At 38.3% G+C, this 15,788-nt stretch overlaps 1 pseudogene; it reads left to right on the top strand.

The window, feature by feature from the left end:
• The first annotated feature begins 5,855 nt into the window (after positions 1 to 5,855).
• LOC122676614 lies at positions 5,856 to 6,075 on the top strand (annotated as a pseudogene).
• Positions 6,076 to 15,788: the final 9,713 nt, after the last annotated feature.

Below are 15,788 nucleotides of genomic sequence, written 5' to 3'. Positions count from 1 at the left end.
CTTTTACTGTTAGCCAACTAGATTATTACACTAAGAATGCTAACAACAGGATATATGACGTTTAGTGAACTGTACAACATAAGAGCAGAAAATGTATGTCTAGTATGGCAGAAACCATCACAATATTGTAAAGTAATTATCCTCCAATTAAATAAATTAATTAAAAAAAGAAAAAAGAAAAATATGTCTCTAGCACTGTTTCATGTACTTTACTTACATTAATTCTTAAAACCTCCACAAAACCTTATAAATTAGGAGCTATTATTATTCTCATTTTGTAGGTGAAGAAACTGAAGTTATAGAAGCTAGATATCTCTACCAAAAGTCAAACAGCTAAGAAATTTCAGCGAGCAGATTAGAACTCAAAAATCTGGAACAGACTGGTTCCAAATAGGGAAAGGAATATGTCAAGGCTATATATTGTCATCCTGCTTATTTAACCTATATGCAGAGTACATCATGAGAAACACTGGGCTGGATGAAGCACAAGCTAGAATCAAGATTGCCGGGAGAAATATCAATAACCGCAGATATGCAGATGACACCACCCTTATGGCAGAAAGTGAAGAGGAACTAAAGAGGAACTTTCTTGATGAAAGTGAAAGAAGAGAGTGAAAAAGCTGGCTTAAAACTCAACACTCAGAAAACTAAGATCATGGCATCTGGTCCCATCACTTCATGGCAAATAGATGGGGAAACAATGGAAGCAGTGACAGACTTTATGTTGGGGGGCTCCAAAATCACTGCAGACGGTTACTGCAGCCATGAAATGAAAAGACGCTTTCTCCTTGGAAGAAAAGTTATGACAAACCTAGACATGTATGGATGTGAGAGTTGGACTATAAAGAAAGCTGAGTGCTGGAGAATTGATGTTTTTGAACTGTGGTGTTGGAGAAGACTCTTGAGAGTCCCTTGGACTGCAGGGAGATCCAACCAGTCCATCCTGAAGGAAATCAGTCCTGAATATTCATTAGAAGGACTGATGCTCAATCTGAAACTCCAATGCTTTGGCCACCTGATGCAAAGAACTGACTCTTTAGAAAAGACCCTGATGCTGGGAAAGATTGAAGGTGGAAGGAGAAGGGGACGACAGAGGATGAGATGGTTGGATGGCATCAGTAAGGACATGAGTTTGAGTGAACTCCGGGAGCTGGTGATGGACAGGGGGGCCTGGCATGCTGCAATCCATGGGGTTGCAGAGTCAGACACAACTGAGCAACTGAACTGAATTTGGCTGCAGAGTATATACTCTTAACCATAACCAGATGCAAACAACTATTGAGTTCATATTATCTCATTAGCATTGTTATGGTTTATAGAGATACTAAGTCAAATTTGAGAAAGTTACATTTACTTAGGATGACAGGTGCAAATGTAGATAATTGTAGCAAAAATCATGCGGTGAGTTAATTAAAGTATGTAAAGGATGCTCTAAGACCACAGTGAAGAAGCACTTAGCTCAACCAGATGGAGGAAGAATGGGATAGTGTCTTAGCTTGTTTTTTTAGTCATGGGACCAAGCACATTAAAATATAACTACTTGCTTACCTTTCTAGAGTGCAAGCTCCCTGAAGTCAGGGGCTATGTCTGCTTTTCTCACTCTTGTATTCCTCATATTGGGCACTACATATTTGTTTAATCAATGAATGCAACTCATTACTGTTGAGAAAAAATTTTGAGACACAGAATGATGAAAGATGAGGCCGGGAGCAGTGCAAAGGCCAGGCCTTGGTCCATCACCCTGTGCTGCTATGCTTGGTTGCTCAGTTGTGTCTGACTCTTTGAGACCCCACGGACTGTAGACAGCCAGGCTCCTCTGTCCATGGGGATTCTCCAGGCAAGAATACTGGAGTGAGTTGCTACACCCTCTTCCTGACACACTCTCAGTTCAGTTCAGTTCAATCGGTCAGTCATGTCTGACTCTTTGTGACCCCATGGACTGCAGCACGCCAGGCTTCCTTGTCCATCACCAACTCCCGGAGCTTGCTCAAACTCATGTCCATTGAGTCGGTGATACCATCCAACCATCTCACCTTCTGTCGTCCCCTTCTCCTCCTGCCTGTATCATTCCAGCATCAGGGACTTTTCCAATGAGTCACTTCTTTGCATCAGATGGCCAAACTATTGGAACTTCAGCTTCAGCATCAGTCCTTCCAATGATGTTTGACTCCTCAGTCATGTTTGATTCTTTGCAACCCTATGGACTATAGCACACAGTAGTCTGCCTGTCTCCTTTGCCCATGAAATTGTCCAGGCAAGTATACTGGAGTGGGTAAACATTCCCTTCTCCAGGGGATCTTTTTGACTCATGGATTGAACCTGGGTCTACTGCTTTGCAGGAAGATTCTTTACCATCTGAGCCACCAAGACTTAACTTGTTAATTTCTTCAAACAGAACACATTTCTCCTCTATCACCAAATCTGTTCCATTATCTATATTCTTTTGTAGTTGTTGAGATATGTTTCATATATTATTAAATTCATGCTTTTGAAGTATACAATTCAGCATTTTTTTAGTATACTTTTTAGTATATTCACAAAATTGTGCAACTGTCATCACTAATTTTAGAATATTTCATCACTGCTCCTCCCAAAGGAAATCCCATATCAGTAGGCATTTACCATCTTATCCTTTCCTCCAGAATCTGGCAACCACTGCTTCAGTTCAGTCTATATGGATTTGCCTATTTTGGACACTTCATAGAAATGAAACCATACAATACATAACCTTTTGTGTCTGGCTTCTTTAATATAGTATAATGTTTTCAAAGTTCTTCTTTATTATAGTATAATGTTTTCAAAGTTCATCTGTGTTGAAGTTTATATCAGTACTTCCTTCTCTTTTTTATGACTAAATATCGTTCCATTGTAAGGATAGGTCACATTTCTTTATGTATTCAGCAATTGACAGACATTTGAACTGCTTCCACCCTTTGGCTGGTACAAATATTTGCATACAAGTTTTTGTGTTATATGATATATGTTTTCTTTCTCGAGTGTGTATGTACCTGGGAAAGTTATTGCTGGGCTATGTGGTAATTCTATGTTCAACTTTTAGAGGAACTTATTTTCCAAAGCAGCTGCCCCATTTTATATCCCCACCAGTGATACACAAGAGCTCTGATTTTCCAAATGCTTGTCAACGGTTGCTATTATTTCATTCTTTTTTCACAGCTGAGTAATATTCCGTTGTGTATATACACCACATTTTCTTTATTCATTCTCTGTCAGTGGACATTTAGGTTGCTTTCATGTCTTGGTTATTGTAAATACTGCTGCAGTGAATGTTGGCATGTGTGTATCTTTTTTAATTTTAGTTTTCTATGGGTGTGTACCCAGGAGTGGGATTTCTGGATCATAAAGTAACTCTATTTTTAGTTTTTTAAAGAACTTGCAAATTGTCCTTCAGAGTGGCTGTACCAATTTACATTCCCACTAACAGTGTAGGAGGGTTCCCTTTTCTACCCATCCTCTTCAGCATTTATTATTTGTAGATTTTTTTTGATGATAGCCATTCTGACTGGTGTGAGGTGATACCTCATTGTAGTTTTGATTTTTATTTCTCTAATAATTAGCAATGTGGAGTGTCTTTTCCTATGCATACTGGCCATCTGTATGTCTTGTTTTGAAAAATGTCTGGACATTTTGCCCACTTTTTTGATTGGGTTTTTTGTTTCTTTTAAAATAGTGAGCTGTATGAGCTATTTGTAAACACTCTTTGTGGTTTTGGTTTGCAGTTCTTTGATGCTAGTGACATGCTAGTGACATTTCTTTGGAGAAATGTCAGTTCAAATTCTTTGCCCATTTTAGAATTGGTTTGTCTTTTTATTTTTTAGTTCTTTATATACTCTGGAGATAAGTCTTTTATCAGCAACACGCTTATTTTGTCACTTAGTGAAAATAAAAAACTTTTGAAGCAAAATACAGTGCTCACTTTGGCAGCACATATACTAAAATTGAAGCAAAATACACTTAATTTTGATAAAGTTAAATTTAAAATCTTTTTCTTTAATCATTTATGCTTCTGTTATTGTATCTGAGAAACTTTTGCCTAACTTACAATCGTGAAGATTTACTCTTAGGTTTTCTTCTGACAAATGTATTGTTTTAGCTCTTACATTTAAGTCTATGATCTATTTTGAGTTGATATTTGTGTAAGGCATGAGGTACAGGTTTAAACTGATTGCTTTGCATTTGTTCTCAGAACCACTGAAAGGGAATCCATGGTGGTTCAGGGGTAAAGAATCCACCAACAATGTTGGAGGACTCATATTTCCCAAATTCAAAAGTTACTGAAAAGCTACAGTAGTCAAAGACAGTGGTACTGGCATAAGGATATATATAGAATTGCAAGTCCAGAAATACACCCATATATTTATGGGCAATTGATACTTGAAAAGGATGCCACCACAGTTTACTGGGGAAATAATAATCTTTTTTAAAAATGGTGGTAGAAAAACTAAATGCACATGCAGAAGAATGAAGTCATATCATATACCAAAAAGAACTCCAAATGGATCAAAGACCTAAGTGTAAGGGCTAACACTACAATAGTCTATCTTCCTATCTTGCCAAAAAATACTTTTATAACAACAAATTAAAAATTTGTTTAAATTTATGGTTTTATATGACTGAATGTCATCAAAATAGAAAAGGTGATTGAATTTAATTATTACTGTACATGTTTGTGTATTTTGTTAATGGATTGGCAATGTCTGGATTAGTAACAAAAAAAGATATGTATGACCCATAAATTATTGTTCAGTCACTAAGTCGTGTCTGACTCTTTGCAAACCGCTGGATTGCAGCACACCAGGCTTCCCTGTCCTTCACTATCTCCCAGAGTTTGCTCAAACTCATGTCCCTTGTGTCAGTGATGCCATTCAATCATCTCATCCCCTGTTACCCCTTCTCCTCCTGCATAAATTATTGTATGATTTCTTAGCTTGCTAGGACTGCCATAACAACGTACAACAAAAATTTTGAATTAAACATTAGAAATTTATTGTCCCACAGTTCTTGAGGTCCATGATCAATGTGTTGGCAGGGCTATGTTCTTGCTGATGGTTCTAGGAAAGGATCTGTTTCGGTTTTTTTCTTCTAGCTTCCAGTAGTTCCTTGGCTTGTGACAATATAACTCCAGTCTTCAAATGGTGTTGTCCCTGTGTGAGTGTCTCTTTGTCCAAATTTCCCCCTTTCAAAAGGTCATCAGTCCTATTGGATTAGTGATTCACCCTACTCCAGTGTGACTTCAGCTTAATTAATTACATCTGCGAGGACTCTATTTTCAGGTAAGATCATATGATGAAGCAATGGGGGTCAGGACTTCAACATGTGACTTTCAGGAGGGACAGAGTTCCACCAATAACACATACTTTCTCCATAAAGTTAATATTCTTGTCTTCATTTCAGCAAAATAATTAGTGATGCTCACCATCATCAATCATAGAAGAAAAAAAAAAAGACAAGGCAGAGCAGGGTAAATAGTTTAAGATTGACTAATCTGAATAATCCTATGGGCTCTGGGCTATAGACTTGATCTCTAGTTGCCTGATACCCAGCCCTAGGATGATTTAGAGCAGGGGAGATACTGGTTTAGTGTAAAAGTTAGATAAGGAGACAGTTGAGGGTATAGACTCGGGATTGCTTGGTTTGCACATTAAAGGCATGCTCAGTAGACAAATAGTTATTATCTGCAGGAATTAGCTAGCCTTTGGAGGAGTATTCTCTCCCTGGGTCTGTGAGGTCCCCAAGTGCCAGAGCATCAAGAATATATAAAATAGGGCCTGGGCTCTACACTCAAGCGAGGAGACTGTGGCATCAGCTGGTTCCAGGTGATTTGAGCTCCAGTCAGGATGATCAAGGTTGTTGGCAGTGACTGTCTGGGAAAGAAAGTCTGCATTAAATGCAATACTGATGACACCATTGGGGACCTTAAGAGGCTGATCACAGCTCAAACCGGTACCTGTTGGAAAAACATGGTATTGAAGACGTGGTACATGATTTTTAAAGACCACGTGTCTGGGGGACTATGAAACCCATTATGGGATGAACCTGGAGCTTTATTACCAATAGAGGAGAATTCCTCTTCCCTGCCCGTCCCTCTTCTCCCACATTCCCTGCCCCCACCCCAACTAATATGGATGCTTGTTTTTGGAAACTCATGTTGATAAAAACTTAGAGACTGAAAAAAAAAGAATACAAAAAACTAAAAAAAATAGCTAATACAAGTTTTGACCTGTGATGAATGGATGCCAAATAGACAAACACAGAATCTAATAAAATATAGTTAGAGCAACTTCATCCCTACTGGGATGTTATAACCAAAAAGTGAAAAATATTAAGTGTTGTAGTATGTGTTGGAAAAGATGTAGAGAAGTGGGAACCTTCACACATTGCTGATGGAATATAAAATGGTACAGTTGCTGTGAAAGATTTCTGCAATTTATCAAAAAGTGAAACAGAGTTACCATATGATCTAGTAATTCCACTCCCACATATACACCCAACATAATCGAAAACAGGGATGTAAACAGATACCTGTGTGCCAGTGTTCATTGCAGTATTATTCACATATCCAAAGAATGTAAATAATCCAAGTGTCCATCAACAGATGAATGGGTAAACAAGTGACATAATCTTACAATAGAATATTATCCAGCCATAAAAGGGATATAGTATTTATATGCACATCATAAATGAACCTTTAAAACTATAGGCTAAGAGGAAAAAGCCAGACAAAGAGACCATATGTTTATGATTCCATTTATATGAATTAACCAGAATAAGCAAATCCATAGAAAGAGAAAGCATACTACTAGTTTCCAGGAACTAGGGGACGGAGTAAATAGAGAATGACTGCTTAATCAATATGAGGTTTCTTTTAAGGGTGATGAAAATATTTTTGAACCAGATAGTAGTGACAGTTGCCCAACATTGTGAATTTACTAAACGGCACTGAATTGTATAATTTGAAATGGTTGAAATGATGAATTTCATGTTATCTGTATTTTACAACAACAACAACAACAACAAACATCACCAAAAAAGAAAAAAAAAAGCCCATCTTCTGTTGGGTCCTTCAGGTTTGAATGTGACAGTGAGAACTTTAAGATTTATTAAAAGGATTGTTGTTCAGTCGCTCAGTCATATCCGACTCTTTGCGACCCCATGAACTGCAGCATGCCAGGCCTCCCTGTCCTTCACCACCTCCAGGAGCCTGCCCGAAGGATAGAATGAGATAGTGCATGTTAAAGCTCCAGGCTTCAGGCACATAAAAGGTACCCAATACATAGTAGTTATTATTATTTTGAAATAAATGAATATTAATCTGTAGGTGTTTGCATTTATGACACAGTGGTGGAACTGTAGGTCTCCAAACTAAGAAAATACTATTTCAGAAAAGTGGATGAATGAGAAGAGACCCAAACCACCCCTGCCACAGCCCCTGCATGTGGTACAGCCTCGCAGCTAACTAGGCCGGGGTGAGCCCCACCTACCTGCATGTCCATAGTAGTTGGCCATACAGGGGACACTCCCTAGAGCATATACACTCAAGGGGGATGTACTGCCAGGCCCCATAGAACATCTTCTACATAAAGTCACTTCTCCAAGATGGGAAATGTAACTGACCTGTTGAGGCAATCCAAGGACAGGTTGGAAAAGAAATTCTAGACACAGAGCATTTCAGAAGGAGTGAGATTATTAATAACAAAGAGCAGAGATAAAGTGGGCACTGCGAGCTTAGTGGGCCCACCTCCTGACAGATCAGGGAAAGCCAACAGTTTTCGTGAATTAGTAGCTGATTTTTATAGCCTCAAGACAGAGAAAATTCCTGTTGAAAGGTTCCCATTAGGTGATTGGTTGGGGTGTTATACAGTGTTTGCTGGAGTGGACGTCTTGGCCTAATTGGAGTCAGGAAGCTTGTGAGTATGATCAGGGGCTTTTGGCAACAGTTACAAAGGGACTTAGTCAGCTTTGGAGGTGACCTTGGTTCTGAGCTCTGCTTCTGAGGCCTTGGTGCAAGGCCTTGCACCTGTGGCCTGGGGCAGGACTCAACATGACCTAGCTAACAAATAGAAATAAACAAAGAACTGGCCAAAATGAGGAAGCGGAGAAATTGGAGAAGAAAAAAACATAACCTCAGAAGTGGAAATAACAAATCTACCTCATGAAGAGTGCAAGGTAAGGGGCATAAAAATGTTCATTGATATTGATCATTTTGTAGGGTATAGAAATATCAAATAACTATGTTGTGTGCCCGGAAACAACATAGTATTTTGGGCGATTCAAACAAACAAACAGAAAAAGAGTTCAGATATGTGATCATGGGGGAATTGGGAGGAGGAAGAATTGGATGAAGATGATCAGAAGATATAAACATCCAGTTATAAGATAAATGAGTACAGGGGATGTAATGTACAATATGACTACCATAATTAACACTGCTGTATATTATATGTGAAAGTTGCTAAAAGAATAAATCCTGAGAGTTCTTATCACAAGGAAAATATATTTTTTCTTTTTAAAAAATTTTGTATCCACCCAAGATGATGGCTATTCATTAAATTGGTTTTCTCTTTTCTATCCCATTTAAACATTTTGAAAGAGTTGCCTTCTTTCACTCAACATCTCTATTTCCTCATAGCTCCTCATTAAAATGAATAAATTGCTTTATAATAGATATTGATATTTCCAAATTTACAAGGTTAATTAGAGGTCAGGCCTTGAACCTGATAAATTCACTAAAGTTGCCACCTTATATATATTCTTAGAGTCAGCCAGCCATTTTTTACAGTGTTCAGGGGACACAGAGATGCTAAGACCTCTATAGCACTTAAGTAAATGATAATTAAGACAAGATGGTACATTTCATACTGATGAAAGTAGCAAAATTTAATACTGATGCTAATACTCCAAAATTGGAGAAAATATGGGGGAACAGATTTTCTTATACAGCATTATATAAAACATGAATTGGTAAAACTTTCCTAAGAGTCAGATGTAACTTATGAAGAAGCTTAAAAAATAAAAGTCTTGCCCTAAACATAGTGCTTCTACAAAATTATTCTAGGAAGATAAACAATTGTGGTCAAAATAATATGTATAAAAATAATCAGTATAGCAATATTTATTTAATAAAAAATAAAAACCAAATAGTTCATGCAGAGGAATAGCTAAGAAAATAACACATCAGTGGAATAAATACAATCAATTAAAATCACATTGTAGAAGCATAATTAACTGGAAACTATTCAAACAAATTGCCAAATTAAATAAGCTACAATATTTTATTATTATTTCTATAAAATATAGTTTATATGTATGCACATATGCATATATATGTAAAATGGTATACACAAAATATCAACAAATATTAACACTTGGTAACAAGATTATGATTTCATTTATATTTTCTGATTTTCTGCTTTTGATTTCTATATTGATTAGAATGAGTACTTTTTCTGATCTGTTTTCAAGTGAACTATCTCTTTTTTTTTAACTGTTTAGTTTACCTTTTGACTTTTCCATTAACTTTTTTCTTTAATTGACTATATTTTTTACTTCTAGAAATTCTGTCTGGTTGTTTTCATATCTGTCTGGTCTTTTAAGATCACATCTTGATTTTCTTCTCCCTTCTTTTATTTTAAAAATCACTTTAAACATTTTTATCTTATAGTTTCTATTGAATAATTATATTTCTAGATATTCTTGAGTTTCTAAGTCCTTGTGTGCTTTCTCACTTGTGGTAGATAGTTTCTTCCTGTGTACATAACTGGATTGTGACCACATCTTAAACAGAATAGAATTTTTGAGTGGCCTGAGTTTAAGGTAGGCTTTCCAGATGGTGCTACTGGTAAAGGATATGCCTGCCATTGTAGGAGATGTAGAGGGTTCGATACCTGGGTTGGGAAGATCCCCTAGAGAAGGGAATGGCAACCCACTCCACTATTCTTGCCTAGAGAATCCCATAGACAGAGGAGCCTGGTGGGCTATGACCCATAGGATTGCAAGGTGTCAAACATCACTGAAGCAACTTAGCATGTGCGCTTGAGTTTAAGGTATGTTCCCTCAGGAAAGTTTTGCAATTACAGTGGATTCGTACTATTTGCAGAATCTGTATTTGCAAATTCACCCACTTGTTAAAATGTGTTTGCAACCTCAAAAGCAATACCTGTGGCTCTCTGTCATTTGTGGACATACTCATGAGTGGAGCTGTGAAAAACATGACCCCTGTGCCTGTTCTCAGCGGAGGTCAAGGTAATGCTCTGCCTTCTTGTTTTAGATCTTATAGGTAAACAAGTGTCTCTTTAGTGGTACATTGATTACTATGTTTTTTCTTATATTTGGTCTTTTTGTTGGTGATTTTGTTGCTTGAAATTATCCCCAAGCTACTGCTAATGTGCTGTGTCTAGTGTCTCTATGAGCAAGAGGCTGAGATGCATGTTACAGAGAAAATACTCCTGTTAGGAAAGTTCCCTTCAGGCATGTGTTATAGTACTGTTGGATGTGGGTCCAATGTTAATAAGTGAATAATTTGTATTAAACAAGATGATTTTAGACAGAAGCACACATAAAACAAGGCTCTGTAGACAATGAAACAGTAAAGTCAAGTTCTTGCAGAGGAAGCTGTGTGAATGTGTGAAGAGGGAGGGTGCAGATCGTTTCAGTGTCACTGTTCAGGCAGTGGGGTCAAGGATGTGTGTTTTGGTTCTTGGGTCCTTTTCACATAAATTTCTCAGCTTAGGGATCTCTGCCATGAAGTGAGTATAACTCCAGACCTGGGTGATAACAGGCTCAAATACAAATTCTAGGAATTTGTAAAATTCCTCCACTCACTTCTTTTTTTTTCCTATTCACATGCCAGAATAAGACAGATAAATTTACCTCTGGTTTTCTCTCTCTTCTCCCTCCCTCCCTCCTGTTCTTTCTTTTGTTTATTTTTCACTCGGCATTTCTATACATTTTAAAGTGAGAGAGCTTAAGTTCAGTTCAGTCGCTCAATCGCTCAATCGTGTCTGACTCTTTGCGACCCCATAGGCTGCAGCACGCCAAGCCTCCCTGTCCATCACCAACTCCCAGAGCTTGCTCAAACTCGTGTCCATCAAGTTGGTGATATCACCCAACCATCTCATCCTCTGTTGTCCCCTTCTCCTCCTTCTTTCCCAGAATCACAATCTTTTCCAAGGAGTCAGTTCTTCCCATCAGGTGGCCAAAGTATTGGAGTTTCAGCTTCAGCATCAGTCCTTCCAATGAATATTAGGACTGATTTCCCCTAGGATTGACTGATTTGATCTCCTTGAAGTCTCAAGCGTCTTCTCCAACACAACAGTTCAAAAACATAAATTATTTGGTGCTCAGCTTTCTTCATGGTTCAACTCTCACATCCATACATGACTACTGGAAACACCATACCTTTGACTAGACAGACCCTTATTGGCAAAGTAATGTCTCTGCTTTTTAAGATGTTGTCTAGGTTGATCATAACTTTTTTTTTAAGAAGCAAACATCTTTTAATTTCATGGCCACAGTCACCATCTGCAGTCATTTTGGAGCCCAAGAAAATAAAGTCTGTCACTCTTTTCATTGTTTCCCCATCTCTTTGCCATGACGTGATGGGACTGGATGCCATGATCTTCGTTTTTTGAAAGTTGAGTTTTAATCCTGCTTTTTCACTGTCTTCTTTCACTTTCATCAAGAGGCTTCTAGTTCCTCTTCACTTTCTGCCATAAGGGTGGTGTCATCTGCATATCTGAAATTATTGATATTTCTCCTGGCAATTTTGATTCTGGCTTTTGCTTCATCCAGCCCGGCATTTCACATGATGTACTCTGCATATAAGTTAAATAAGCAGGGTGACAAAGTACCACCTTGACTTACTCCTTTCCGAATTTGGAACCAGTCCGTTGTTCCATGTCTGATTCAACTGTTGCTTCTTGAGCTGCATACAGACTTCTCAGGAGGCAGGTAAGGTGGTCTGGTATTCCCATCTCTTGAAGAATTTTCCACAGTTTGTTGTGATACACACAGTCAAACGCTTTCAATCAGTCAGTCAGTTCAGTCACTAGTCGTGTCCAACTCTCTGTGACCCCATGGACTGCAGCATGCCATGTCTCCCTGTCCGTCACCAACTCCCAGAGTATTCTCAAACTCATGTCCATTGACGGGGTGATGCCATCCAACCATCTTGTCCCCTGTCATCCTCTTCTCCGCCTACCTTCAATCTTTCCCATCATCAGGGTCTTTTCAAATGAGTCAGTTCTTTGCATCAGGTGGCCAAAGTATTGGGGTTTCAGCTTCAGCCTCAGTCCTTCCAATGAATATTCAGGACTGATTTCCTTCAGGATGGACTGGTTGGATCTGCTTGAAATCAAAGGGACTCTCAAGAGTCTTCTCCAATGCCACAGTTCAAAAGCATCAATTCTTCAGGGCTCAGCTTTCCTTATAGCCCAACTCTCACATCCATACATGACTACCGAAAAAACCATACATTTTACTAGATGGACCTTTGTTGGTAAAGGGATGTCTCTGCTTTTTAATATGCTGTCTGGGTTGGTCATATCTTTTCTTCCAAGGAGCAAGCATCTTTTAATTTCATGGCCACAGTCACCATCTGCAGTGCTTTTAGAACCCAAAAGAATAAAGTCTGTCACTGTTTCTATTGTTTCCCCATCTATTTCCATTAAGTGATGGGACCAGATGCCATGATCTTAATTTTCTGAATGTTGAGTTTTAAGCCAACTTTTTCACTTTCCTGTTTCACTTTCATCAAGAGGCTTTTTAGTTCTTCTTTGCTTTCTGCCATAAGAGTGGTGTCATCTGCATATCTGAGGTTATTGATATTTCTCCCAGCAATCTTTGATTCCAGCTTGTGCTTCATCCAGTCCAGCGTTTCTCATGATGTACTCTGCATGTAAGTTAAATAATCAGGGTGACAATATACAGCCTTGACCTACTCCTTTCCTGATATGGAACCAGTCTGTTGTTCCATGTCCAGTTCTAACTATTGCTTCCTGAACCGCATACAGATTTCTCAAGAGGCAGGTCAGGTGATCTGGTATTCCCATCTATTTAAGAATTTTCCAGTTTGTTGTGATCCACACAGTCAAAGGCTTTGGCATAGTCAAAAAAGCAGAAGTAAATATTTTTCTGGAACTCTCTTGCTTTTCGATGATCCAACGGATGTTGGCACTTTGGTCTCTGGTTCCTCTGCCTTTTGTAAATTCAGCTTGAACATCTGAAAGTTTACAGTTCATATACTGTTGAAGCCTGGCTTGGAGAATTTTGAGCATTACTTTACTAGTGTGTGAGATGAGTGTAATTGTGTGGTAGTTTGAGCATTCCTTGGCATTGCCTTTCTTTGAGGTGATTGGCATGAAAACTGCTTTGTTCATAGTGATGCTTAGTGATGCTTCCTACGTCCCACTTGACTTCACATCCCAGGATGTCTTGCTCTAGGTGAGTGATCACACCATCATGGTTATCTTCATGGTCATGAAGATCTTTTTTGTATAGTTCTTCTGTGTATTCTTGCCACTTCTTCTTAATATCTTCTGCTTCTGTTAGGTCCATACCGTTTCTGTCCTTTATTGTGCCCATGTTTGCACCCAATGTTCCCTTGGTATCTCTAATTTTCTTGATGAGATCGCTCGTCTTTCCCATTCTATTGTTTTCCTCTATTTCTTTGCATTGGTCACTTTACATTGCTGTTACGCTTGGCACTGATACACTTTGAATAGTCAATAAAGCAGAAGTAGATGTTTTTCTGGGACTCTTGTTTTTTGATGATCCAACGGATATTGGCAGTTTGATCTCTGGTTCCTTTGCCTTTCCAAATCCAGCTTGAACATCTGGAAGTTCTTGGTTCACATACTGTTGAAGCCTGGCTTGGAGAATTTTGAGCATTAATTTGGTAGCGTGTGAGATGAGTGCAACTGTGTGGTAGTTTAAACATTCTTTATCATTGCCTTTCTTTGACATTGGAATGCAAACTGACCTTTACCAGTCCTGTGGCCACTGCTGAGTTTTCCAAATTTGCTGGCATATTGAGTGCAGCTTTAAGAGAATTTACATTTTGAAGTGAGAGAGCTTGGGGCAAGGAGTTGTTCAAAATGTTACCTCTGTTACTTTTATACTTAGAAATGTCTTTATGCTTAGAAATGTCTCTTAATAGTAGGCTTCACTGGTGGCTCAGATGGTAAGAATCTATTTGCAGTGCAGGAGACCTGTGTTTGATCCGAGGGTCGGGAGATTCCCTGGAGAAGGAAATGGCAACCCATTCCAGTATTCTTGCCTGGAGAATTCTGTGGACAGAGGACTCTGGCAGGCTACAGTCCTTGGAGTCAAAGAGCTGAACACAAGTGAGTGACTATTACTTTTATAACTAGGGAAACGTTGAGTCCATATGTACATTTTCCCACACAGTTGAGGAGAGACATACATAAAGTACTTGTAAACACTTCATTCTGCAAAACAGACAATAAAAGTTAGGATGTTTGGGGACTTCCCTGGTGGTCCAGTGGCTAAGACTCTGCACTCCCAATGTAGGAGGCATGGGTTTGAACCCTGATCAGGGAACTAGATCCTGCCTGCCACAGCTAAGTTCCAGCACAGCTGAATAAATAAATATTTTTAAAAAAGAGTTTAGGTGTTTAAGCATTATTATCCAAAGAATATAAAGTAGAGGAAGAGCTTGGCATTTGGATATAGAGAATTCTAGATGCGAATTCTACTTCTCTCCCTTAAATCTGTGAGATCTTAAGCAAATTAGCTTCACTTTCATCAGCTTTAAAATTATGAAAGCACATAGAGTTGAGACTAGAATATGTTAGATGTTGGCTAAGATGTAGATGACTGAGAGTTTAAAGCAGTAATTCTCAATGTGTGATCTGCAGACTTCTAGGGTTTCCAAGATCCTTTCAAAAAGTCTACAGTCAAAACTGCCTTCATAATAATTCTAAGACATTATCTTAATTTTTTTTTAAACTGTGTTGACATTTATACTGAAGTTGCAAAAACCATGGAGGATAAAACTATTGGCAACTTAGTGTGAATCAAGGCAGCCACATCAAACTATAATAGTGACCATGACAAGTTCATCATGTCATGAACTTGAAGTAAACATGCCACTTTAATTTGTAATTGCCATTGATGAAGCAGTAGAAATTACTAATTTCATTGAATCTCAACTCAAGTGCAAACCTTTTGGGTGACAAGATAGGCAGTATGACTAAAGCATTTCTGCTACATACCAAAGTGGGATGATTGTCTTGAGGAGAAACATATATGTGATTATGAGTTGCCAGCTAAAATAGACAATTTTTCTTGGAATGCCATTTTTTTCCTGAAAGAGTAACTGACCAACCATATCTATTTAGATTTCGGCATTTGACAGAAATTTTTTTCAAAAATGAATAAGGCAAACCTGTCACTCATTTTAGGGTAAATCACACTCACTTTAAGTGAAAATTACAACGTTGGAAAACTAGTAGTATCAGCCACAGCAAGCTTGTCAGTAACCAGATACTTAGAAGATCTGACTAGAAAAGTGCACAGGTAAGGCACATGCCCACCTTAGGACTTTTGTACTGCCTGCACCATCTACCTGAATGCTCTGCCCTCATAAGTGCTTGTCTCATTCCTTTATCTCCTTTAAATTTTCAATCACATGTTACCTTGTAAATGAGGCTTACCTTGACACCATTTTAAAATTGCAATTCAGCCTTCAGGACTTTGGTTCTCTTTTTCATCCTATATTTTTCCTTCCTTTTTCTACCTCCCTGTAGGAT

The sequence above is a fragment of the Cervus elaphus genome, chromosome 20 (genome assembly GCF_910594005.1).
Source record: "Cervus elaphus chromosome 20, mCerEla1.1, whole genome shotgun sequence".
NCBI classification, from domain to species: domain Eukaryota; kingdom Metazoa; phylum Chordata; class Mammalia; order Artiodactyla; family Cervidae; genus Cervus; species Cervus elaphus.
This window is presented reverse-complemented; position numbering and strand designations above follow the sequence as displayed.